Source organism: Pholcus phalangioides, unplaced genomic scaffold, assembly GCF_987345545.1.
Source record: "Pholcus phalangioides strain wild (caught in Gottingen) unplaced genomic scaffold, Ppha-v1.0 ptg000017l_1, whole genome shotgun sequence".
Classification (NCBI taxonomy): domain Eukaryota; kingdom Metazoa; phylum Arthropoda; class Arachnida; order Araneae; family Pholcidae; genus Pholcus; species Pholcus phalangioides.
In genome coordinates this window covers 13,187,819-13,205,062 of record NW_028301610.1, presented here as the reverse complement: position 1 = coordinate 13,205,062, position 17,244 = coordinate 13,187,819, and the positions used below count along the sequence as shown (strand labels likewise).

General features: G+C 35.4%; 1 protein-coding gene across 4 annotated transcripts in view; it reads right to left on the bottom strand.

Annotated features, from left to right (window-relative positions):
• Positions 1 to 17,244, bottom strand: part of mAChR-A (muscarinic Acetylcholine Receptor, A-type) — a 141,925-nt gene that overhangs the window by 82,601 nt on the left and 42,080 nt on the right. The window contains exons 1-2 of one of the 4 annotated variants that reach the window (XM_089246899.1): positions 11,003 to 11,358; positions 8,388 to 8,481 (exon numbers count right to left, since the gene is read on the bottom strand). The exons of 1 other annotated variant lie outside the window; for it this stretch is intronic. The gene's annotated coding sequence lies outside the window, so the exon portion shown is untranslated. Of the gene's footprint in view, positions 1 to 8,387; positions 8,482 to 11,002; positions 11,359 to 17,244 lie in introns of those variants that run through there. 2 more of the 4 variants (XM_089246900.1, XM_089246902.1) reach the window with 2 other exon arrangements.

Sequence of the window (17,244 nt, the reverse complement as noted above, 5' to 3'; positions counted from 1 at the left end):
TTCACTTCTTTTTCAAAGTTTTTCATCCAAGATGATACAGAGTATATATTCATCTTCACATACAATTTTTAAAGAGAATTTTATGTAATAAATCCCACTTTTCCTGTAGCGGCACTTTCTTAAGAACCCACTGAAAGTTCAACTTTAAATGTCACCCTCTGATGAAAGCCCCCAAAAAGTTCATATTCATCATATTCTAACCAAAGACTCTCATAACCCTTCAAGTCAGGGCTTAACTCCCTGAGGAGGGGAAATTCTACAGTGAGAAAAAGCAACCCACGCATTTGTGGTACCAGGGTCTCAAAGGGTTGAAGATAGAATTCTGCGTAGCATAGAATTTTTGCTACAGACTTGCGTATACTTTTAAAATAAACCGAAATATTTGGTAATGCGGGGTTTTGTCTGAGAAAAAAAAAATTAAAGCCTATCTTGTAACTGTGCACGTAAACGTAATATCTAAGCAAATCCGTCATGCTTTTTTTCATAAAGTCGAATTTGCCCAAAAACTTCAAAACGATTCCGAGATATAAGCGATTATCTGAATCCAAATATACTTTAGTTTTAGCTTTCAAAGACGTTTGACTTACTGGAACTGACATTCCAAGATACATTAAATGATCTAAGGCTGCTGTGAATGTTTTTCCTTCACAATCAATTATAGCTGTTGAAGACGTACTAGTGGGTCGAAACCGATAAAACATACACAAAAGAAGTTCAATTCCCAAGTTTATTTGAGCCTTATGGAGAATCGGAGGCAAATTTTGAGTAAAGAGGGCTATAAAAATAGTTCAAAATTCAATTATAACAGAGAATCTCGGAAAGCGCCATCAAAATTGTTTGGGTTATGTAGACAGCGATGTGGTATGATTTCTGATATATAAAACACATAGAAAAAAAGACAGTGAAATTTCTATTAACATAAAATACATTAGGATTTATAACTATTTCTAGCATATTCGCTGTATATATAGTCATATACACTCAATGGTCAAAAAATTAGGGCACCCTCTCATTCCGACTTCCCCGTCCGTGCCACACGTGCGCTGACGTAATAAACAGGGTTTGTTGATGAAAAGGTTTCTATTGGTCACGATCACTAGTTAACGTTGTAATCTACCTATTCATGGAGAAAACAAGAGATTTTAGTGACTGAACGTGGCAAGATTGTGGTCGCCAGAGGGAGTGGTTCCAGTATCTCCGTAGCCACTTAACGTCTTGACTTTTCTCGTATAACAATACCTCTAGTCTTCAAGGAATGTCAACTGAGCCAAAAAACTTCGAGCGGAAAGCGGAATAGTGGGTGGAAATCGCTTGTGAACGAAAGAGGTGCCAGGCGACTGACACGCATTGTGCGCAGCAAAAAAAGAGCTACAACACAAGAAATTGCAGCGCAAAACAACTCAGGGTCATCGCAAATCGTATCCGTACGCTCTACAAGACGGATCTTAAAAAGAATCGGTTTTAATAGCCGGTGACCAACAAGAGTCCCTTTGATTTCGCTGTAAAACCAAAAGAACGGCTTCTGTGGGTTAGAGAACGTCGAAATTTGACACTTGATGAATGGGAGAAGGTTTATACTTGTCTGATGAGTCAAGATTTCTTCTCCGTGACGTTGATGACAGGATCCGTGTGTGGCACAAGTCGTTTATCTGACGTGCCGCATGACAACTGTTCAAGTGGTTGGCGGCGGAATTATGGTCTGGGGAGCATTTTCCTGGTATAATCTTGGTCCCTTATTTCCATTGGAAACATCCGTCAATGCCAGCGCCTTCCACCACATCGTTGCTAAACTTGCGCACCCGTTCATGTCCATAATGTTTCCTGGTGATGATGGCTGTTTCCAGAAGGACAATGCACCTTCCCACGGGGCTGGAATTCTCTCAGATTGGTTTGAAGAACATGATTCAGAGTTTCAATTGCTTCAGTGCCCCTCCCCCCCCCCCAGTCCCCCGATCTCAACTCAATTCAGCATTTGCGGAACGTGGTTGAAAGGTCTGTTAAGAGCTTCAAAACACCTCCTTCTAGTCTGAAGGAATTAAGAGCTGCTATTTCGTTAGCATGGGCTAATATTCTTCCTCAACGGTTTCAGCAACTTGTAGTTCATGCCTAGAAGAATATCTGTTGTCATCAGAGCCAGAGGAGATGGCACACGATATTTAAGGTGAGTAGCAGGGTGTTCCTAATTTCTTGGCCACTGGGTGTATATGTATACATAGTCATATGTGTATTATATAATTTTAATTATTAGTTTTTCTTTCTTGATATATGCTTCGATACTTGGTAGCTGTATTTTGGTTATATTTGACATCCATATTTTTATGGGCATCGTTTTTCAGCCACCTCGTTAAGCAATTTGCCCGTTGTGGCCTTTAACTTATATTTGTAGATAATACGGTTCTTTAAAACACAATTTCCATAATTCCATTGTACAATTTCCATAATTACAGCATCTAAATAGTAAATGGCTAGCAAATGAAAAAATTGGAATATTTTCAACCTTATTATATGAATCCAAGGTAACCCATGAATCTCAAATCGCACGAAAACTAGATACATAACAGAGCTGTTACCCCAATCAATTAATTATAAACAGTATCGGTGAATAGTTAATTCAATAATATTTTGCTTTTCTTAAGCGTATAAAACCAGCATTCTCCTCTCGTTCACAAACTATAATATTTCACTGAAACGGGCGAAAAATTTGATTGGAATAACGAAAATATATATATCTTCCTTATTGGGGTAACAAATAAGTCCGTTCTCACAGAAAACATTACTCTTTTGAATTTTTCACTACCAGCGAGTGTTTTGAAATTCTGTGCTGATTTTGATTACGCAATCCAGTTGGTTATGCTTTGTGGAATATCTTCACCACTACGATTCGATTCAGTTATGGTTGGTTTTATACTAGTTTTCCCCCCGCAGCATTATTCTTCCGAAATCCCAGATTCAAAACCCCTTGAGAACCTCATTTGTGATTCATTAGGATATTTGCTGTAGAATCGGATATTTCGAGATAGGTTGTTTTTGTTTGTTTTTTTTAACAGGACTCGTATATTTCGAAGTAGATTATCCCATTTGTGTTCCTATTAACAGTTTGGAGACGTTTCTCCCTGCGTTTGATGAATACGGTGAAATTCTAGCTGATCTTCGACTTCATTCATGCGAAGTACGAGCTCATTAGTTCAAGTGTTTACAAGCATTCTCTAGTCGCATGATTTCACAGAAATCATATTTTTGAACTTTCACATTATTTCAACAAATAATAACTCCCAAACTACGTATATACACATATATCAGGCTATAATTATGCCCCGCTCTTGACTATCGGAGAGTCAAATTGCTAGTACCAATCGCAATTGCAGTGAATTTTAGAATAATTAATGTAGAGATGTTTCAACCATCCAGGATGAGAATTGGGTTACTAACAAAAGAGCTTTTGAAAATTGTGAGATGCTCATTAAACAATTTCAATTATTCTGGTATTTATTGGTAAATGTCAACACAAGTAGCTTGAGTGTACTTCAATTAAAGTCACGTAAATGTTCTCTAAATCAGAAAAATCTTGGTGTATTTTCGTATACTTCTCTACAAGAAAAGACGTGAATATTTTGATTAAAATTTTGGAGAAACTCAATGACTGGTCTCAGACGCGCCTTTTATTCGCTTTCACTGCCTAGTATTGTTGTGAATCCACATTTGAGGTTTTGTAGGGCGCTTTTATCAAGTCATGCCCTTTGGTCTGATTTCTCTGCCAAATGTACAGTATTGCAGTGAATCAACATTCAAGGTTTTACAAGGAAACTTGTAATAATCCAGTAAAACCTCCTTTAACCGCCACCTCCGAACAACGGCCACATTTTGTTAAAACCGAAAGTGTCCCATAGACTTACCATTACAAGAAATCTCCGAACAACGATTTCCGACTGATTTTTAAGGGATTTTCCTTCTCCCCAAATTTTATGGGGGGAGGGGGGAGATTATGTATGCTTTCTATTCTTGGGTGCACATGCTAGGATGGGTATATTGAAGGTAGTGGAAAGGATAAAATCTTGAAGAGATAATATAGGGGACAACAGAAGAGACCTGTTGTCAGCACTCTTAATGACTGTAGGGATATCCAAGAGTTCACGGCACTCCCTAGTCCAGGGGATGGTTCCGTCCAAAAATGGTGCTCGCAAATAGGAATAGAAATGTCCAGGGTATTAATGTTTTAAGTGGGATGTGTCAATGTTTTTTTTAACAAGAATGTATGTCTTCAGCTATCGGATTGGACTCGGGAACGCCCTGGAAATATCTAGTTCAAAAAGTTTACCAAACTTTTTTGTTCCATCTCCTCTTTCATCATTGTTTTGTTCTCATCGCTCCAACTCAAGCCAACCGATAGGATCCTATATTAAACACATAGCTTCTACCGCCCCTTGGATCATTCCATCTCCACCAGGGGGCGATACTGCTCACTTTGGGAAACACTGGTATAGTTGAAGGTCCAGTGTGAACAAAAAACTATTTAGAGTTGCTGGTACACCATCTTGGTCCATATCAGTCCCTCCCACTTGTTCTACCCGAGCACTGCAGGCATGAATTTTAGAATGTCATAATAGTGTCGTAATGCCAAAGATAGATTAATCAGTTATTATAATATTATCAAAATATAATCATATATTTCAATATAACCAACTATCGTAATCAGTTACAGAATGGGTTGTCATTCCACAAGCTATGTAAGTGGACCGCAAATTTTAATTTGTTTTTTTTTTCCCAGAAATAAAACTACCTCTCCCAATAACGGCCACCTCCCAATAGCGGCCACATTTCAACGGTCCCGTTAGTGGCCGTTTTGGGGGATTTTACTGTATACAGTATATTGGATCCACCGCAAACACAACCGCTTAGCTTGATTATCGTAGAGTCAAACTGTTCGCACAAACTGCAAGTGAAATGAATTTGGCAATAACCTTACGTGCATTCAAAGTAGAGATGTTTCAATCATCCAGGAAGAGAGAATTGCGCAACTAACAAAAGAACTTTTGAAAATTGTGAAATGTTCATTAAATGATTTCAATTATTCTGGCGTTTTTTAATGAATGTCAACTAACTTAACAAGCAGTTAGAGTGCACTTTAATTAAAGTCACATAAATGCTCTCTAAATGAGAAAAACCGGAATATTTTATATACTTCTCTAAAAAATGGGAAAAGAACGTGAATATTATTATACACTTTTCTAAAAATGACAAAATGAGATGAATTTTTCGATGAAATTTCAGAAGAAACTCAGTGGATAATTTTTATAATGATTCAATGTGGTATAAAATAATCACTATAAATATCTTTTTTGATGATTATTTTAAGAAACGACAACGGTGGGAAAGATAAATGGAAAGCAAGTTATTTATGCAATTATGCTCCTTTTATCTGATTCTTCTGCCTAACATAAAGAATCGCAGTGAATCAACATTCGAAGGTCTTTCTGGTGCACTCCTACTCATATTTATGGGATCGAACGCAAACAACCACTTAATTGAAAATATTTTTGCATCTTGACTATCATAGAGTCAGATTGTTAGCAGAAATTGCAAATGTGCCGTGAATTTTGTAATAATCTAACATGCGCTTAAAGTAGAGATTTTTCAACCATCCAGGATCAGAACTGGGGGAAACTAACAAAAGAGCTTTTGAAAATTGTGAAATACTCATTGAATGATTTCAATTATTCTGGCGTTCATTAATGAATGCCAATGAATAGTTTGAGTGTAGTTCAATTAAAGTCGCATAAATGTTCTCTAAATGAGAAAAACCTCGGAATATTTTCATATGCCTCTCTAAAAATGAGAAAATGCATTATTCTCGATGAAATTTCGGATTTCTCTGCTTAACATACTGAATTGCAGTAAATCAACATTCGAGGTTTCACAGGAGCTCTCCTACTAATATTTATTGGATTCACCGCAAACAACCACTTGATTAAAAATAATTTTTGCTGAGGTAGTAGGATTTTTTTGCGTGTGTGTGTATAGACGATTCATTAAATTATTCTGAAGAAATTCCAAATATTTACACGAAATTTCAGACGGATGAGAAGAAAAATTATGCGCCTGGAATGTGTGTTCTCTGCATTTACTCTGATATTGCAGTGAATCTGCAATGTCTTTCTTTCAAGTATGGATTTTTTGAATAAAAAAGTAATTAGAGTAAATCTGATAATGATGATTTCAAGAAGCACTCGAAGCTTGAAGGAATAAATGTTGATTTTAACAAGCTAAATGTCATTTAAAAAATTTCGAACCCAATCCTACGCGTTGATTTGATTTTACAAGATATTGCAACAACTGCAATTTTGAATTATTCATATTAGCTTTGAAATTGTGGAAGACTTATTGGATTAAAGATTTCGTCACTTATTGATGATCGTTTTATGTGATGCATCACAGAAATTTTTTAAGTGATAAAGTCAAATTCCGTAAAAGCAAAACGGGCTCATAAGTGGACCTCCGGGTATGACGAGCGAAAATTTTGGTCCCGTCCTATACGATTTTTTTTGAGATAATGAACCAAATTTTTGGTCCCTCGAAGTCCGTTATAAAGGATTTCGACCGTATTTCTCTAAAGATAAGTGATTTTTGTAGGTTACAAGACAAAAATGCCATGAAAGATTTTGTTTCTGTATTCTCAAGGGTAAACATTCTCTTGGCATTTCAAAAAAAGATTCTAGAAACTCAATTTCTGTCTCGATATTGATACCCAAGGATAACTCACAACTGAAGATACTGCCTTGATGATGGTTAGTAAGTAGTGGGCTATAATAGATCAGAATTAGCCACTAATGAGATGATGAAACTTCCAGAAATCAATTTCAAGAACAATGTTCACCTCTTTTATAGAACATCAAAATGATTTCAAAGACAACTATGAGTCGGTTATTTGACTTCTTTGCTGTATGTACCGCGATGCAGTGAATTAGCAGTTCAGGTTTTGTAGTAGTACTCAGACAAATATTTATTGGATCCACCGCAAAATAGCCCTTAAATTTAAAATATATTTTGCTCAAATATAATATTTTTTGGTTGGTGGTTTGCTAAAAATTATTCTGAAAACATTTTTCTAAATATTTATCCGAATTGACAGACGTAGGGAAGCAAAATACTGTCCCTGAAATGCAATTTCTATGCATTTACTCTAACATTGCAGTGAATTCCGCATGAAGTATGGGTTCTCTCCACAAAAAAAAATAATATGACAGTAAATTGAACAATAATTATTTCCAAAGCAGCACTCTATTCTATTCAATTCGCACTCAGATGATAATTTGAACTAAATGAATTCAAAATCTTTTTCACACAGTTCTAATCATAGATTTGATTTTAAAAATATACATAATTAAAACAATATTTAAATGGGTTTTTTCTGAAAAGTTTTCTTTCATGAACATTATAAAACTTTTACGAAAAATCATCTCATCTGTATATCAGAAATAAAATGCACAAATCTTTGAACATTATCATGAAATAAATCTGGAATGCATGGGGAAATAACATATATCAATTAGTATGATTATCAAATTATAAATCATCACTACTAAATAACACAGTACTTACAGTTCCTCGTCAACACCGATGATTTCCTGCGGTTCATCATTCTACAACTTACCTTTACTTTATTGTCTATAATTTTAGCAATTTTGATACCAATCGCCTGATCATAGTTGAATTCAATAATGCTTTCTTTACGATCCACTAAATTTAGAATATTTTGTTCTTATACAGGAAAAATAAATTCTGTCTTTTAAATTTAGTGGTTAACGAATCAATTTGTTGATATATTAGGATCTCAATTTCACCTCTACATCTTGGTAATTTCATTTGGCAGCCAAAGACGTGGGCGGAGCTTCAATTAAGTTTTAATTCAAAGCCAGAATATACGATACAAATCAACTTTGGGCGGCTTTTATCATAGCAAAGACTGGTAGTAACGATTCTGAATATCAAATCAGACAGTGTATATCTTGATCGGATATCAAATTCAATATACAGATTTCAGAAACTCCGTTGAGAAACCTTAGAGGCAGCAAATTAAAAGCCTGCTAGGTTGATGGTTATACGAAACCCAAATTCAGTTAGTTATTTGTCGACTTTTTATGGTTTTGGTTAACAATTTCATTAATCAACTAGCATTTGTAAGCATCAGAAATTATCATTGAGACTTCAATGATTTTAGCCGGATTCATTCATCCGACATCCAGACATTATTCACGTAATAAATGCATCAAATAAGTTATCTTTAACTATCAATCATAAAGTTAACAAAAACTTGGACCATTGATATAATGTCAATATCAGTAAGAACGCATGCAAGAATGCGATAACATGCAATCAAAAATTCGACTTACCAAATGAACGGGAGCCACTGGGTGGCAATTGTTCTATTTGGGTGCCCCAGAAGGGTCCAGGCTGCACCCAATACGGACTCGATTAGAAAACTTTCTGTGAAATTCAAACAAAAACTCCTTTAAAACCTAGAAATTCAATGCTTATTTGTTTTCAGACTTACATAATAGTAATATGTTTACCACTCATATTCAAAATGCATAGACCTTGTTAATTTCCAGTTGGAATTTTGTTACAAAATTCTCGACAGAAATATTCTCTAGATAAAACTACGAGATATCGAAACATCTGGTGTAAATAAATACAACAGTATTATAAGTCTTCATCCATCAGATGATACCCTAGGCTAAATCTTTCTCTCGCTCTCTTGTGCGGATAACGGGATATAATTCGGTATTATTTTGCGGAAAGATAATTTGCATAATTGACTTAACATCTCTGAATCCACGCTTTCCTACAAAATCATCCGCTATCAAAACCGCCATGGTATAAGCTATGAAGAAATTTACAAACTTCTCTACTCGTAATAAAATTAAACTAATCAGCGATATAATCAGCGACCATAATTCGGCTGTAAATTTGATCAAAGAATTATACGCATCTAGTATTTCCTTCAACATTATCCCTGTACGGTTCACCCCACACAAAAACGTATTGAGATTTTTTCACAAAAACGTGTGTAAATTAGTACTTTTAGCACATTTTTAATTGAAACAATACATCAACACTGCAATTTAATTAATTAAATAGGATTTTTTAGTTATCTAAAATTATTAATTTAACGGTAAAACATAGTTTTCCTTTATTTTACTGTTATCTATAAACCGATAAAATTTGCTTAGGAAATTTGAATAGTTGTTATCTTGAATTTTATTTCCAATTCCTTCAATTTGGTGCGATTTTATGAATCTTTGAACGAGCAAAATTTCAGCAGCTCTCAAAAAACTTACTCTAGCGAGGAATCAACTCTTTCTGGGAAAAAAATATTTTACTTAACCCTCCATGTTTCAGTCCTATAAAAACGTATTAAAAATTTTTTTCTCCCGAAAACGGATTTAAATTAGTGCTGTTCGCATATTTTTAATTGAAAAATACATCAGAACGTTAATTTAATTAATTATATGAGTTTTTTAATTACCTAAAATGATCAATTAAGGTTATAACATAGTTTTCCTTTATTTTACTGTTATCTATAAACAGATAAAATCTTGCTTAGCAAATTTAAATAGTTGTTTTATCTTGAATTTTATTTCCAATTCCGCTTCAGTTTGCGATTTTATGAACCTCTGAACAGTAATATTTCAATAGCTCTAAAAAATCTCATCAACAATGAACCAAATCTTTCTGGGAAAAAAGTATTTTACTTTACCCTCTATGGCAGGCATCTTCAACCCGTCGCTCGCGAGCACCACTGTGCTCCCTGAAGCACCTAGAGTGCTCGATGTTCGTGTCCGATTTCCTGCTCGCGAGCACTTGATCGACGTTCCAAATAAAAACCTCGAACAAATTTCATTCAAGGGTTGAAATCATCCTCATTTCATGCATTCGTATTTCAAATTTGACGTAAGGGTGCTCTTTCTTTTGATGACGGGTACAGGCAGTGCTCGCGACTAGGAAAAGGTTGAAGACCTCTGCTTGGTTTATGGCTCTATACCTTCATAAAAACGTATCAAATTTTTTTTCTTCAGAAAACACTGTTTAAATGGATGCTATTAGTTTTTATATTTAATTGAATTTTTTTAATTGATTTTTTTAATGATTTTTTAATTGTCTAAAGTTGTTAATTAAGGGTAAAACATAAAATTTGAATTGATTTTAATGTTATTTATGAACAGATATAATCTTGCTTAGCAAAGTTGTGTAGTTTTTATCGTGAATTTTGCATTCAACCCGTTAATTCTTCGCGATTTTATAAATCTCTGAACACGTAAAATTTCAACAACTATCAAAAAATGACACCGACAAGGAATCAATTTTTTTCTGAATAAAACAAGTATTTTATTTACATACCCTTATTTTTGTATTGAAATGACATTAAAAGATGTATTTCCTAAAATACCTAAATTTTTTTCCGAAAAGAAATATTTATAATGGATTTTTTTCTAACCAAGTGTTTGCCACGTATATTCAAATATATACGGGACCAAAAAGGAATTGAAAACCCGTATTTCGTATTGAAATAACACTAAAAACATGTATTTTCGAAATTACTGAAAAAATTAAGAAAACAAAAATTTATATAATGGGCTTTTTAACCATGTAAATATAAAATGGGGACCATAACGACTCAAAAACCCTTATTTTTTACTGAAATGCCACTGAAAGGTATACTTTCTAAAACGGCAGAAAATTTAGTAAAAATATTCGCATAATGGGTTTTTGTACCATGTATATTCAAAATACACACGGGAACATAAAAGCTAAAAAACAAACTAAAATTTTCTCTATACCTTAATAATTCCAATTATTCCATAACTATTTTCAATGTCGAAAAATAAAATCTCACAAAACACATTTTTTTTAAGAAAAAAAAAACATCAATAAAAATTATTTTCAAAAAAAATCGAAACTTACTTAATTAAAAGTGAGTCATCATTAGATGGATATAACTAATTACCTGTTGTTATAGCCGCCTCCAAAAAGTTCTGAGAAGAGCAAAAATAGAGAGAGAGAGAGAGACACTCGCAGTCCCGAACACAGTCCAAAAACAAATCTTGATGTTTAAAACGAACAAAGAAGATTTATATATTAAGATTTTATCCGATTTTTTTTTTCCGGAATCAATAGAACATTGTCAAAGCTAATCGATGTAATTTACGATTTTCAGGAGAAAAAAAAAAACAGGAAACCGTCTTAAGGTAGGCAAGCAAGAAAGCAGTCAGTCAGTCAGTCTGGCCTGAAGGAAACAAGCGAGATGATGGAGAAGAGAATGGAATGTATCGGCCGGCAGTCGGTTCGATCTCTTTCTACTCACTCTCTCTCTCTTCTCTCTCTCGCTCGCATCCTCATCCTTTTCCCGAATCCACACCTGCTCTCCCGCATCCTCAATCCTCCGGGCCAGCAGGGCCACCTAACGGCCACATACAGAACTCGATTTCCACGATGGCTAATGGGCTATATATACATATATATATATACACACACACGCGAACGGGAGAGATGGTGGACGAATAATCTTTGGTGGCAGATAAGTAAATTACACGCTGCAAGTTTACAGAGAAGACTTACTCTGTTTAAAGTATTGGACATATACACTTCTCATACTAAACTAACCGTTTTCCTATGAATTCCGCGTGGGAGGATCTACTAGAAAATGTATGGTTGATATGTTGCCCTCTCAACATGAATTTCACAGTTTGGGAATGATTCAACAACTGCTGTTACCTCGTAATTAATTAATACCTCTGGGAATTCCGTACCAAAATCTAATAACATTTATTCAAATTTGTCATCTACGTGGACGTTTCTACATGGGCAATGCATTAATTCACGGATGGATATACAGGGTGATTTCATAATTCGCCTTGCCACATTTTACTGGTTCGCCATTTATCCTAGAGATTTACTTCCGATTGGAAAAAGTATCCAAATAGCGTGTAGAAGCCCAGATACGGCATTCATATTGCAAGGGGTTGTATGGCGTTTCAGATAAATATCTAACTTTTTATACGGACACCCTGTCCTCAAAAACCCAATTAGAGAGTTGTTACCGGTCTCTTCTGAGACCGACAAAAAAAAATCCACGTTTGTAAGTGCAACATTCACTGAAATAAAAAATTCAAAAATTGGAAAAAATAGCATAATTAAGGAAAAGAAGTCCGTTAGTTTTTGAATTTCCTTTCCCAATTTTCGAATTCGAATATCAATTCGAATTGAACTTACAAACGTGTAATTTTCTTTTGTTGACCTCAGAAGAGACGGCGCAACTACTTTGGAATTGTGCTTTTGAGAACAGGGTGTCCGTATAAAAGCTTTATTTCGTTTTAATAACTACAAAATCCCTCGCAATCTGAATGACGCAAAAAAGGTCGACACTTTATGTGAATATTCGTTTTTAATTGGAAGTATGCTTCTAGGATCAACGTTTCGCCAGTAAAATATGGCCTAGGGTCTTCCTTAACTACCTGGTATACGCATAGGAGACGGTGGACGAATAATAGTCTTTGGTGGCAGATAAGTAAATTACACGTTGCAAGTTTACGAAGAAGACTTACTGCTGAAACACACTGTACTGACGTGATGTGATTATCATATAATGCCAGAGACGTTGGGAATTCTGATTCGTGGAAATTATGATACGTGCAATTCCCACGTCACAGAATTTAAACGAATCAGAATTCACAATGTCTCTGACATTACGTGAAATTACGTCACATCAGTGTAGTGTGTTTCGGCGTTTACTCTATTTAAAGTATTGAACATACACTTCTCATACTCGGACTAAAGTAACCCTTCTCTATGAATTCTATGTGAAAGGATCTACTAAGATATGATACTCTCTCAACATGAATTCCACACAGTTTGCAATCATTCAACAGTTACTCTTTCCCCGTAATTAGTATCTCTGTGAATTTCTGAATCGAAATCTGATAATATTTATTCAAATTTGTCATCTACGTGGACGTTTGTACATTGGTGATGGGTAATGAATTATTTCACTGATGGACATACAGAGTAATCCCATAATTCCCCTTACCGTATTTTACTGGTGGACCGTTTTTCCTAGACACATACTCCTAATTAAAGAAAAATACTCAAATAACGTGTAGAACTCGGATATATACGTCTTTCCTACTGCCAGGGGGTATTAAAATACAAAATTCAGCTAAATATATAGTTATAGTTATTAAAATACAAATTTCAGCTAAATATATAGTTATAGTTATTAAAATACAAAAACTAACTTTTCATACGGACACCCTGTCCTCAGAAACCCAATCAGGAAGTTTTTGCCCTGTTTCTTGTGAGACCACCAAAAAAAATCCCACGTTTATAAGTGAAATGTTCACTGAGAAATTTGAATTCAAAAATTTAGAAAGGAAAGCATAAATAATGGGAAAGAAGCTTTGTCCGTTAGCTTTCGCTGTTCTTCCCCAATTTTTCTAGAAGTTATGCTTCTAGGATCAACGGTTCGCCAGTAAAATGTGGCCTACCGACTTTTTATTCTGCCCTGTATATCATTGGTTCTGAAATTTTTGTCAGCCATGCCTCCTTTGTCCGATTCAGGGTTCAAACGCGGCTCCCCAGAACAGTTCAATCTATATGTTACGGTAAATGTGATAAATCGCTTATTATACACAATAACCGGTTTTTATGAATACTTACCAATCGTCTTGGTAAGTTTGATAGAATTATCAGTTTTACTGGCGAATATGCATAATACCCAAGCGTCGATGGAGAATTTAATAAATACTTGAAATTTAATCGCCTTCATCTGTGATTATGCATAATTCCCTAATGTAAGTGGTGAATTTGATAAGTACGAAAGAAAACTCCAAATGAGTCTAGTATATGTGATGAATATAGTCCGATTCCGATACAATGATAAAAAGTTTTACGATCGTTTCCCCGACATAATGACACTATGCATGTATGGACATGTTTATCATGTGGTATGATTTATCATGTTTACCAGCGACGCGACGCTTGGATATTATACATAATCACCGGTAAGAGCGATAATTTTTGGTACTTATTAAATTTACCAACGACGCTTGGGTATTATGCATAATCACCGGTAAAAACGATAAATTTGGGAAATTTATCAAACTTTCCAAAATGCTCGGCGACTATGCATAACAACCGGATTTACCACATTTTACCGTAACATATATATTTATGCACACTTTATAGATGTAGCTATATGCACATCACTTCAGAGCATAAATAGGCACACAGAATTGAATATATCCAGCTCGCCGCGGCGCACACTTCGAGAAACACTGCTGTATACCAAATGGGAGATGGTGAAACAAATAATTTTTGCTGGCAGATAAAGTAAACTACACGTTAGAAGTTTACAGACAATCGTTTTAAAGTATTGGTCATATACCTCTCATACAAAACTAGCCACTTTCTATGAGTTCCGTGTGAAAGGATCTACGAGAATATATCCTTGATATGTTACTCTCTCAACATGAAATTTCAAACATTTTGGAGTGATTCAACAACTGCTCTTTCCTCGTAATTAATAACTCCGGGAATTTCGTACCAAAATCTGATAACATTTATTCAAATTTGTCAACTACGTGGATATTCCTACATTGGCAACGGGTAATGAATTAATTCGCGGATGGATGTATATCACACGAGTAGAAATGGGAAGGAAGATCATCAATGATTGCTGGCGATAGGACATCGATAATACGGAATTAATTCGATATTAAAATCTATTACCATCTATCTGTCGTCCGAATATTCCATGCTTTCTCCGGATTGGGATTTTAGTTATGATGGCTTTTCGAGTAGTTTATCCAGACTATAATCAACTCTCGTCCGAAGGTACAGAATGTTAGACCGCAATCAATCCATGTAAGTATGGGTCTGCTATTGCCTAATCTAAAAGTTTGTTACGCGTGTCATTACTACCAATGTTATAGTCGGTATAAGTGGTAAAGGCTTAAAGATTGTGAATTGATTATACGGATTTAATAACTATAATTCTTCTAGTATATAACCAGAAGATCCTTCAGGAGGATATTATAGGCAGAGAGATATTATTAAAGGATTAACTGAAGCCAAGTAGAGTAAAGCTAAATGCATAAGGACATATGAATATTGTGGATATTCAAGTGAATGGTATATAACTTGTGTAATATGTATTATATGTTTGTGAAATTTCATTATTTATGCCTTATAAATCCAGATATTAATTATACTGACTTAAAAGCAATTATACAGTGTGCATAGGTAACAGGGCGTATGGCAATTTACTCGTGAACTGTTGGTTCTAGAGGCATACTTCGGATTATAATAAGTATCCAAATAACTTTCAGTACTCAGATATGTCATTCGTGTTGCAAGGGGTAGTATATAAAAGGATGATGTGTCGCTCTCCGCTATACGAAGGATTCTAACAGCTGGCTGATGCGAAGATATATTTAGGAAACAGAAAATTCTACTCGTTCTCCTCCTCGACACGTCCCCTCTCTTGCCGGAAGAGCGCCCTAGACCATTAGACTACAAAGGCGACGAATATCTCAATCTTTCCTTGGAGATCGTGTGCACTGAACGGGACCGTACGTGGACGGTCGGACCTAACTCAGGCCAAAGTTCGCAATTTCTGGCGCTGCCACCAGATGGCGACTTATCCGAGGATGATGTCACTCTCCGGTATCCATACAAAGGTTTTTAACAGCTGGCTGATGCGAAGATATCCCGCGGTGCATTCGAGCTCCAAGGAAATATTGAGATATTCGCGGACTCTTGTAGCCTAGTAGTCTAAGGTGCTCTCCCGTCAAAAGAGAGAACGTAGATCCGATTCCCCACAAGGGCAGAAGAATTTTCTCTGTTCCCTAAATATATCTTCGCATCAGCCAGCTGTTAAAAACCTTCATAGGGTTTTTATAGTTATACCGTCGCATTGTTCCCAAAAACCAAATCAGAAAGTTGTTTCCCGATCTCTCCTGATGCCATCAAAAAAAATCCACGTTTCTAAGCGCAATATCTCAGTGGATATTGGAATTCGAGTGGAATTCTCGAATATTATTCTTTAATGCTGTTTTCTCACAGTTTTCCTCCCTTTTTCGAATTCAAATATCTCAGCGAATATTACTTGTAAACGTGGATTATTTTTGTTCCCATCATGAGACAGGGCAACAACGTTCTAACTGTGTTTTTGGTGCACTCGGGGACTGTGAAAAAAGTTTTTTATTTTATTTTTATTTTAATAACTATACCACCCCCCTTGAAATGAATGACATACACGTTATTTGGATGTATTTTATAATTGGAAGTATGCCTCTAGGACCAACGGTTTGCCAGTAAAATGCCATACACCCTGTTTACTATGCACACTGCTGGCTGTCACTTTTCTAAATAACAACACAAAAATTTATGAAAGATCAAGAGCCACAACAGCCAAAATGCCCAACGAGGTGAGGGAAAAATAATTTTATGATGTTCATAAAAACATGTATGTTAAATACAGGGTGCTCCAGAAGTCAGTGGAAAATTTAAAAATGAATAAAAACCTGAAAAATAACCGAAAAAAACCGGTTTGCAGGGTTAGTATCGCGCTAGGTCACAGGAATTGTTTAAGACAGGAAAAAAATAACTAAAATACAGCCAATAGATGGCGCTGGTACGGGCGACTTCGGTGGAAATATGCAAATGAGACAGTTACAAGAACTTGCGCTCCTAATCCACAATCAGTTCACCGTTGTAAACCGTGTATGTGGACCTGCAGCACTCTGGCGTTGCTGGATTTGTGACTCGCCTGCAATGTGTTATCCCCTGTGGTGGTGCTGGTCATGTGGAACACATGCTGCTGTAATAAACAATTTGGAGGCATTCTGTTCGTTATTTGCGTATCTTTTCTTTGACTTGTGTACGTCAGTGCCACCTATCGGTGATTTTTGAGTTTTTTTTTCCTGTGTCAAAAAAATTCCCGTGACCTAGCGATGCTAACCCTGCAAACCGTTTTTTATTTCGGTTATTTTTCCGGTTTTTATGAATTTTTAAATTTTCTATACGGACTTTTTTCCCCACCCTGTATATCTAAAAATACAGCGATTTCTATATGAACAAAAAAACTTTATCTATGAGATCAGATATTGCTTAAACTGCCATTGATATAAAATATTGAAAAAGTGTAAAAATTGATATTTATATTATTTGATAATCTGATTTGCATAAACT